At 41.1% G+C, this 9,185-nt stretch overlaps 1 non-coding gene across 1 annotated transcript; it reads left to right on the forward strand.

Moving 5' to 3' along the window:
- Positions 1-7,465: 7,465 nt before the first annotated feature.
- Trnah-gug lies at positions 7,466-7,537 on the forward strand. The gene has a single exon. It is a non-coding gene; the product is annotated as a tRNA-His (tRNA).
- The last annotated feature ends 1,648 nt before the right edge of the window (positions 7,538-9,185 follow it).

Consider the following 9,185-nt stretch of genomic DNA (forward strand, 5'->3'; position numbering starts at 1 on the left):
AGTTGTAGATTTTGACGAGATGAATAAGTTTGCTGAAGACAGTTTTTGTGTAGGGCTATCAGATTTTGAGATAAAAAGTTTTGAATTTTTCGTCGAAAATTACACTTTAGTCAAACCGTTATTACTTATAAACTCGTGATTGGAAAAATTATTCAAAAATATATGTTAAAATTCAAGATATATCTGATGCTCTGTGAAAGTTTCATTCGAGTCGGTCCATAAATAACTGAGATCTAACTTACCAATGTTGGTAATTTAGTATGGAAAATCGAAAAAGTTGCAAATGCATGTGAATAAGTTGGGGCCTTCCTTAGCCGAATGGTAAGAGTCCGCGGCTACAAAGCGAAGCCATGCTGAAGGTGTCTAGGTTTGATTCCCGGTCGGTCCAGGATCTTTTCGTAATGAAAATTTTCTTGACTTCCCTGGGCATAGAGTATAATCGTACTTGCCATACGATATACGAATGCAAAAATGGAAACTTTGGCAAAGAAAGCTCTCAGTTAATAACTGTGGAAGTGTCATAAGAACACTAAGCTGAGAAGCAGGCTCTGTCCCAGTGAGCACGTTAATGCTAAGAAGAAGAAGAAGAAGAATAAGAAGATGTGAATAAGTTCTCTGTTTATTCGACAAACCAGCTGAATATTTCATGGGTGCACAACAGCAACAGGGTAGCGGATCACAGGGATTTAGTTGAAATCTGGAAACGTAGCTCAATCTTGAAATCTTGAGCGATTTCACAAACCAGATTCTGGATTAACAGCTCAGCAGGATTCTAGAAGCGAGGTACTTCTCGCTAAGCAAGTTCGGAGGAGCTCTTACCAGCTCAAAAGCGGAAATGGAATGAAACTGAATTCGACGAAGGCAGCATGTTTTATAACCTTAGAATAGCAGATGATGCTCCTCCCTTTTGTGCTCTTCGCTTTCTGATCGACCAATCTGGGAAATGGGTATGTGCCAATAATGTGTTGGGCTTGGAATTACTTAAAAATTGCGGAGAATGCTAATACGTGAGAATTTGGTCGAACATGAATTGTTGGAATGATTGACATTCCCTAAATATTCAATACGAGCTATTGATAATCAATAGTTTTCTTTATTATGAAGTTAAATTTCTGATCCATGGGTGTCAAAATTATTACAATTGTTCAATGAGAATGTCTTTTCAAGAGCATTCTAAATATGTCGCAATTTTGTTACATGTGATAATTTTCCTAATCAAAGTGTTCCCATAAAATATGGAACATAAAAGGCGCTGTTGGAAATGCCACTCTATTTTACAATCGTTGTGAAATGTTGAGCACTCACCCCGACGGCACTGCAGCAGCGTCTGCGAGTACAATCTCAAATTGTTGAGTCATAAATTATCCATGACAAATGAAATTTTGTATGTAGCTGTGAAATTTATTTAGGAATATAAGAAGTCGTAAATATTTTTCTTTTAACTCTTTTCCACAAATTTGATGGCCCTGAAAAGGGCCGATGGCTTTGTTAGCTAAATTTGAGCAAGTAATTTGCTTATACGACGAACCAGCTGAATGTTTCGTTGCTGGAAACGTTGCTCACTCTTGAAATCTAGAGCGATCACATTAGTCCGACGCTCGATTAGCAGCTCCTCGGACCAGCAACTCAGGGGGCTTCTGGTATTTGTTCCTAACGGGATTGCTTCTTGACCACCAATGCTGATTTTATCACGAGTCGAAATCTTGAAGCGCGGGTCAACAGCTCCTTGGCCGATGAAATTTGCGGCGGCGATGACGATGGCTGGGTGAACGCAAACAAGCGGTGAACCACAAAGCGAGAATGGCTCGCCCGACCGTGTTCACAGTTCGACCGCAAATTCTCCTGCGGACTGCTTCCTCTTCTTCTTCTTGGCGGTGGCAGCGGTGATGGCTTTAGCTTCGGACGGCATCTTTTCTCACTCGCTCAACAGTTTGATTTGAGCGAAGCAAGACAAACGGGGGCGTCCTTCGCTATCGATGTCTGTGCCTGAGAAGCACGCCCGGTCAGCCGATCTGTCGCTTGCTGAGATGCGAGCCAATCGGAGAGTGAAAAGCAAATGACGTCAAATTTTCTCTAGCCACCCCTATTTATAGATTTGCTTGAAATCAATGTTCTCTTTTAAAACAGTTATTAAACTATTTGAACAGGTATTTGGGATTCAGTAAGTAAACGACATGAAGCTTTGATGTCTTGTCTTTCGATTGAGGTGCTAATCAAGAAATTTCGTTAAGCCAGCGAAAAGTTATAAACGTTTAAAATATTTCATGCCAACGTAACGCTCTTGGTTTTGAAATTCCAATTTCACTCCTGTATAGAGAAGAAAGACGTAGTTCTACGTCAAAACTGCGCCGTCTCCCGTCATGTGCAATGACCGCGAAGGTAACTTGCTGACAGACAAAATCTTGGTGGCTGCCAGGTGGAAAGAACACTTCGAGCAATTGTTGAATGGAGAGAACACGAGCGCGTCTGAGAACAGATTAATCATCAGTAAAGATGGACAAGCTGTGGAGCCCCCGACGCTAGATGAGGTTCGAAGAGCGATTAAGGAGTTGAAGAACTGTAAGGCTGCTGGAAAAGACGAGCTCCCGGCCGAACTTTTCAAGCACGGTAGTGAGCAGCTGTACGAAATACTGCACCGTACTCTGTTAAGGATATGGGAGGAAGAAGAATTGCCTGCTAGCTGGCTGGAGGGCCTCATCTGCCCTCTGCATAAGAAGGGCCACAGATTGGAGTGCGCCAATTACCGAGGAATAACGCTCCTCAATTCGGCGTACAAAATAATGTCGCGTGTTCTGTTCAACAGATTGAGACCGCTGGAAGAGTCCTTCGTCGGCGAATACCAAGCTGGTTTTCGTGAGGGCCGATCAACGACGGATCAAATGTTTACCTTGCGACAAATCCTTGATAAGTTCCGAGAATACAACTTGCAGACTCATCATCTGTTCATTGATTTCAAGGCGGCGTACGATTCAGTAAAGAGAAATGAGTTATGGCAGATAATGGTAGAACACGGTTTTCCGGCGAAACTGATTAGACTGATTCGTGCAACGTTGGATGGATCGAAATCAAGTGTGCGGGTTGCGGATGAGACTTCAACCTCCTTCGTAACCTTAGATGGATTAAAGCAAGGAGATGCGCTTTCGAACCTTTTGTTCAACATTGCTCTCGAAGGAGCTATAAGGAGAGCGGGCGTGCAAAGAAGCGGTACCATCGTCACCCGGTCGCATATGCTCCTGGGTTTTGCGGACGATAATCGGAATTGATCGTCGAGCCGTAGAAGAGGCATTCGTGCCTTTTCAAAGGGAGACAGCGAGGATTGGACTTACCGTCAACACCAGCAAAACTAAGTACATGATCGCTGGTAGACAGCGTGGTTCCAAAGTAGCCTGCAGACGAAAACAAAATTCGCGCTATATAAGACTCTTGTCCTTCCGGTTGCTCTATACGTCCATGAATACTGGACGTTAAAAAAAGTCGACCGGAAAGCGTTTGGAGTTTTTGAGCGTAAAGTGCTGCGAACAATACTCGGCGGTAAACAAGAAAATGGCATCTGGCGGCGTCGCATGAATCATGAGTTGTACCAAGTATATAAAGAAGTGGATATTATCAAGCTCATAAAACACGGCAGGCTGCGTTGGGCTGGTCACGTGGTACGAATGCCGGAAAAAACGACAAGCAAAAATAATATTCAGTAGAGAACCCGGACGAGGCCGTCGGCTTCGTGGTAGGCCGCGCACACGTTGGCTTTTTGCAGTTGAAGGCACTTAAGGGCACTTAACGTTCAGGGCGACTGGAAGGGATTGGCTCAGGACCGAGCCCAGTGGAGAAGAATTATCCATTGGGCGTAGCTTCAACGTAGCGGATTGTAGCCCATCAAGTATCAAGTAAGTAGTATAATCCCGCGAATCGTAGAATTAATCTAAACACTTTGCATTTTTTTTTTTCAGGCGAGTCCTTCTGACTCGTCCTGTTTATCGGACTGGGGATGAACCTGCCTACGGCAGAAAATCCCTCAATAAAAAAAGGAAGAAAAAGGTAGGACTTCAACTTTTTTCAAGGCAACAAGTTTAAATGAGTCCGCGTATATGGAGTGAGATAAATTAATTTTAAAAGTTTGCTAACATAATTGATGAATCAGTGACGAAACCAGCGCAAAAAGGAATTTTATAGAATTTATGTATATATTTCTGCTGGACATCCTGAATGTTTATTAACTTATTTTAAACTCAATATTTTGAAAAAAAGGGATAAGACCCTTCAAGTGATTTTCTTCCGAAATCTTTCTCAAAAAGGCACAGAATCTTTTTTATCGTTTCAAACAACGTTACAAAATATTATTTGCAATAAATTAATACTATAAAGCAGTGATGCATTTTGAACTGAACCCGAGTCAAAAGTAAAGTGTACGCGTTCTAATTTTGCACGAGAACGAACCTTGTAAGCATTGAACTCTCGTGCAAGATTCTACACCTGCTCATGAATGCCCGTTAGCTCCAAAATGCACAATGTAGCTGAAAACCACAAAAAAACTACATCAGAACATATTGAATTCATGAGTTCAATAACTATAAAAAAAACCCTGCTGCCGAAGTGAATCAAAAGTGCCAAGAATCGGATCCGGTTCCCTATCTGCCATGAAGACAGTTTTCATTTCACGTTCAGTTTTTAGCTTGCACGGGTTCATATTTTTGAATTGCTCATTGTTCAAGCCTACTTGATCCCTCGTTCAAAGGTTTGAACTGGAGCGCAAACTGAACGCGTTCAAATGCAACACTGCTATAAAGGCTCATGTAGCATTATTTCTTGTAGAGCTAATAATTTGGAAAACGCAGCAGGACTCGCAAGCCATCATTGAATGAATATTCTTCGAACCTGAAATGAGAAAAGAACAAAAAGGGAGTAGAAAAGTTGCGTCAAAATTCTCTGAATGATTCTCTGGAGCAATTCTCGAGAAATCCTGACAAGGGTTTCTCTAGGAAAAATCTAGCGCTTTCCTTGAAAGAATTTCATTAGAAAAAAAACCCTGACCAAATACTTGGTGGATTTTCAGGAGGAATCCCTGCGGAATTCCAGAAGAGAACTCTGGATGAAACTCGAGCATTTTTAGGAGGAACCTTGAAGCCATCTTTGGATAATTACTAGATGAATTCATCAAGGGACGGTTAAAAAATGACGTCCATCGTTTTTCGGGATTTCTTGACCCCCCTCCCCCCTCTGTTACGTTTTTTGCAATACCTAATACCTGCACTGTCACACTTTTACTCCCCCCTCGCTTAAATGATGGACGTCATTTTTGGATGACCCCCAACATAAAATCTTTATAAATATCCAAGTAGAATCTAGAAAAACTAGCAGGAAAATCACCTCCGAAGTCCCTGGAGCCAAGTCTAAAAAAAAATACTTTATATACTCACTAAAGGAATTCCAGGTTGAATTTTCCAAGGATTTTTTGTAGTAGTTTTTGGAAGAATCCCTATAGGAGAAGTTTTGGCAAGATGAACGGGGTGGTAAAAGGAACACCGTGCCTTCTACCAAGATAAAACAAATTTCTATAAACTTTTATCACGCACGGACGATTTAGAGCATAAATTGAAGTGTTTCAGTTGATACGGAGATCATTTAAAGTGAATATATCAACGAAAGCTAAGATTTAAGAAAACCATGTTTGAAAATACGAGCTATTTAACGTAATTTTCAGCACGGAGGTCTTAAGGTTTTTCAGTGAGGTGAATATCGTTATGATATGATGTCAAATCTGATACCATCAGGGTCCTTTTTGAATGGGTTGCAATCATTTATGTTTATATTAACGGAAATGAAACAAACATTTTCAAAAATATTTGTTTGCTCACGTTTTCTGCATAATGTCATTTTACCACCAACAGCTGTTCATTTTACCCATATAGTGCAGGTGAAATGAACATCTGCATAGTTTTTTGCTAGCGATAAAATATGTGAAAATTTAGCTGTTTTAGTCTGAATTCGTCTTGCTACTTTATATAATATCCCTGATTTCGATGTTGTGCGATTGACTATTCCAATCCCTCGTGTTTCTATCAGAAACAAGATGATTTCCTTAAGGTGTTCATTTTATCTCCCCTTCCTGTAATTTTTTAAATGTATAACTAGTGGCCCGGCAATCTTCGTTTTGCCATCAAGTAGGCTGTTGGAATTCCCCATACAAAATGACACATTAGTCTTTTTCCGAATTCCCGAATATTCCGAAGACTTTCCCAAACATTTTCCTCGCATGATACCGTCGCATCCCTTGTTGAATGCAACAGCGAAAAACGTTCGTCAATCCATTGATCCGTTCTCAAGCCACTTCGAGACATAACACCACTCCATTTTTATTTACATAGTCCAAAGTGCTGAAAAATCGCTGTTTTTGAACCTTGAATTTTATTATATTCTTATCTTTAGTTAAGACTCAATTATTTTTTTTCCAAAACAGCAGATAAATCAAAAATCCGTTTGTATTTCGCGAAGTTAAACCGATTTGAATTTGGGGTCAATAGGTCAATAGGCACAGGCAACGTATTATTTTCATGAAGATTACTCTAGAAAACTATTTTTCAACTGAAAAAAAAAAACACTTACGCGAATAAAAAAAACTCGAAGAAACGCACCAACGTGTGGAAAAATTTCACAAATCGGTTCATTCACGCAGAAAGCGGCTTGGCTCAAAGCGGCTTGGGGCATATTGACCCCAAACACAAACAAAGAGTAAAACACGGTTTGCTCAAGTGGCATGACTCTAAATTAATTCATGTATAAGCATAAATTCTTGTTGGTTTAAATATTTCGAGATTATATGCTTCTTGTGTAACTCTTTAACGGTCATTTCCCGGAGTGTAAACAGTTAATAGAATATTGTATCTAATTTTACACGAGTATTTTAAACATTACTCCCATTGATATACCATTTACATTTGCAAGTCATAATCTCTCGCCGCCTTTTCCTTCATGCAACGTCAGATTGCGAACAGCTAGTAAAACTCTTACTCAGCCTATAGCGCACAAACTGCGCACATAAAAAATAACCCACATGCGTCATCACTTTCGTGACGTACCTACCTTCTGTTATCAGTTTCATCGTTTCTGCTGTATTCCATGTGTTCGATCTATTTTTACCACTTCTTTTGCCAGTTATTGTGTTGACGAATCACGCTGAATAAAAATTTGCTCATATGATGGAAGCGAACATTGTGGATACATTTTTTTTCAATCAGAAGCGTAGCAATCGATTTGAAAAGGGGCTTGAAAACTTATGGTTTATGCTATGGTTCTCAATCCATGTTGAATATAAGAATAGTTATTCTGATATCTTTCATATCTACGCCAATGTAGTTAGCTCATATCTTCGTTAGTTGCTCTTCACCCCTAGCTTCGGCATCGACTATTGCGGTTTGATATCTCGATTCAAATTGCTCGCCAATCGGCACACGCTCACCACATTCCGGTAGCCGTGATCGTCTAGTGGTTAGGACCCTACGTTGTGGCCGTAGTAACCCAGGTTCGAATCCTGGTCACGGCAGTGATGCAAATTTCACTGTCACGGAGGAATGCAATTTTTTTGCAATCTTTTTTCCATAATATTTTTTTATTTCAATGTCATTACTAAATTCGTTCGAGTTGTAAAATTGTTCTGGATAGATTAAGGTAGTTGAAGCATTGCTAGTCCTTGTACGAATCAACTTAACTCCAACATCCTCTATGTTCCTTTCACATCATGAGCACTCGATCGACTGTAGGGGAATGATTGATTGATTAAATACTCGATGCTCACGGCAACTGCGAGGCTACACACATCCGATAAGAACCCGGTGTTGTAACACATGTGAGTTCAATACGTACTAAGATTCAAGAACGCCTCTTCCCCGAGGACCATTATGTTTAGATAGTCGAATTTCCACCTAGCCTGACGGGGCTGTTCGGCCTCTGCTTGTTCCAGTTGATAGTGAATGTTGGAAAAAGGATTCCAATCACCTCCCTCTTGTTCCTCTACTCACGGATCGGGTTCCTAATTGCTGTCGATGTTTATCGACAGAGAATCTGCCCCAGAAGAGGTTAGATTGAACCTGGGAAAATGTAGGTGATTCTGGCATGTTTTTCTTCCTTCCTTTTGTCCCTGCCGTTGCTTCCTGTACCTACGGATAGTTGTCAGACGAATAGCAGAGAATGTAGTCTCCTGATAGCAGTCGACCCCTTTTCTCTCCTCCGTGTCGTCATCCTGTGCGAGAGGGATGCCGACGATATGTGTAGTGCAGAGGAGTATCATGTTTACATTGCAATTTAGAAAGCAATCAACCCTAATCGATACTGTAATCCATCATATCAAATTCAGGTCTCTCGCCGGTGTTGGCTTGTGTGCTTGGGCGGAATTGCGAGAACCGGGTGAGCAGAAACGATTGGGGACATGTATGTCTTACCGGGGTTGTTTTGTTCTATGTCGGTGAGCAGCAAGCGTCGTAGGGTTACCAGATGGGTTGAAGTGATGAACACATGTCAAGCTTGAAATATGCTCGCCCTATGTGGAATGGAGGAAGGCAACAAGACAGCCCCAAAATTGTTGTCGGTACATTCTATACGGGAGTGCAAATATTGGCAGCATCCTGACAGATCACTACCGTTTAGGGAAAATCAGAGATTTTCCAGGAATGCACAGCCAGTTCCATTTACCTTGGTGAGGTTGCGGGCATTACATTAGATGTGGACCGGAGTCGGAGGGCTGTGTGTTTGTGTACACCTAAATGCAGCTCACAATGCCGCCGTGTGTGAAGGATAATGGATTAGTAAACGATTTACACTTGATGACTCCCGGTTCCTGTCGGTTCGGTCTCACAGGGAAGCGATGTACACGGTGGAAAGTCAAACACAAACATCGATTTACAAACCGACGACGTGAAGCAGAGCGAGAGAAGGTTTAGACGTTGTGCGTCTACCGTCTCTACACATTCCTACATCTTAGGTGGTTACGGCTTGTCGTTTTCTGTTGAACGTTTGTTGAATTAGTGATAATGAACATGTTCGAGCGCTGGTCTTTAATTGATGCGATTTGTCATTCGTGACAAGATTGTTGGGATTTCGTTGGATTACGTGGATGGTTGAGGTTAAGATGGGAAAAGAGCAAAGTTTTCTGAACAATTTTTCTATACAATATTGACAAACCTTTAATGTTACAA

Source organism: Aedes aegypti, chromosome 1, assembly GCF_002204515.2.
Source record: "Aedes aegypti strain LVP_AGWG chromosome 1, AaegL5.0 Primary Assembly, whole genome shotgun sequence".
NCBI lineage: Eukaryota > Metazoa > Arthropoda > Insecta > Diptera > Culicidae > Aedes > Aedes aegypti.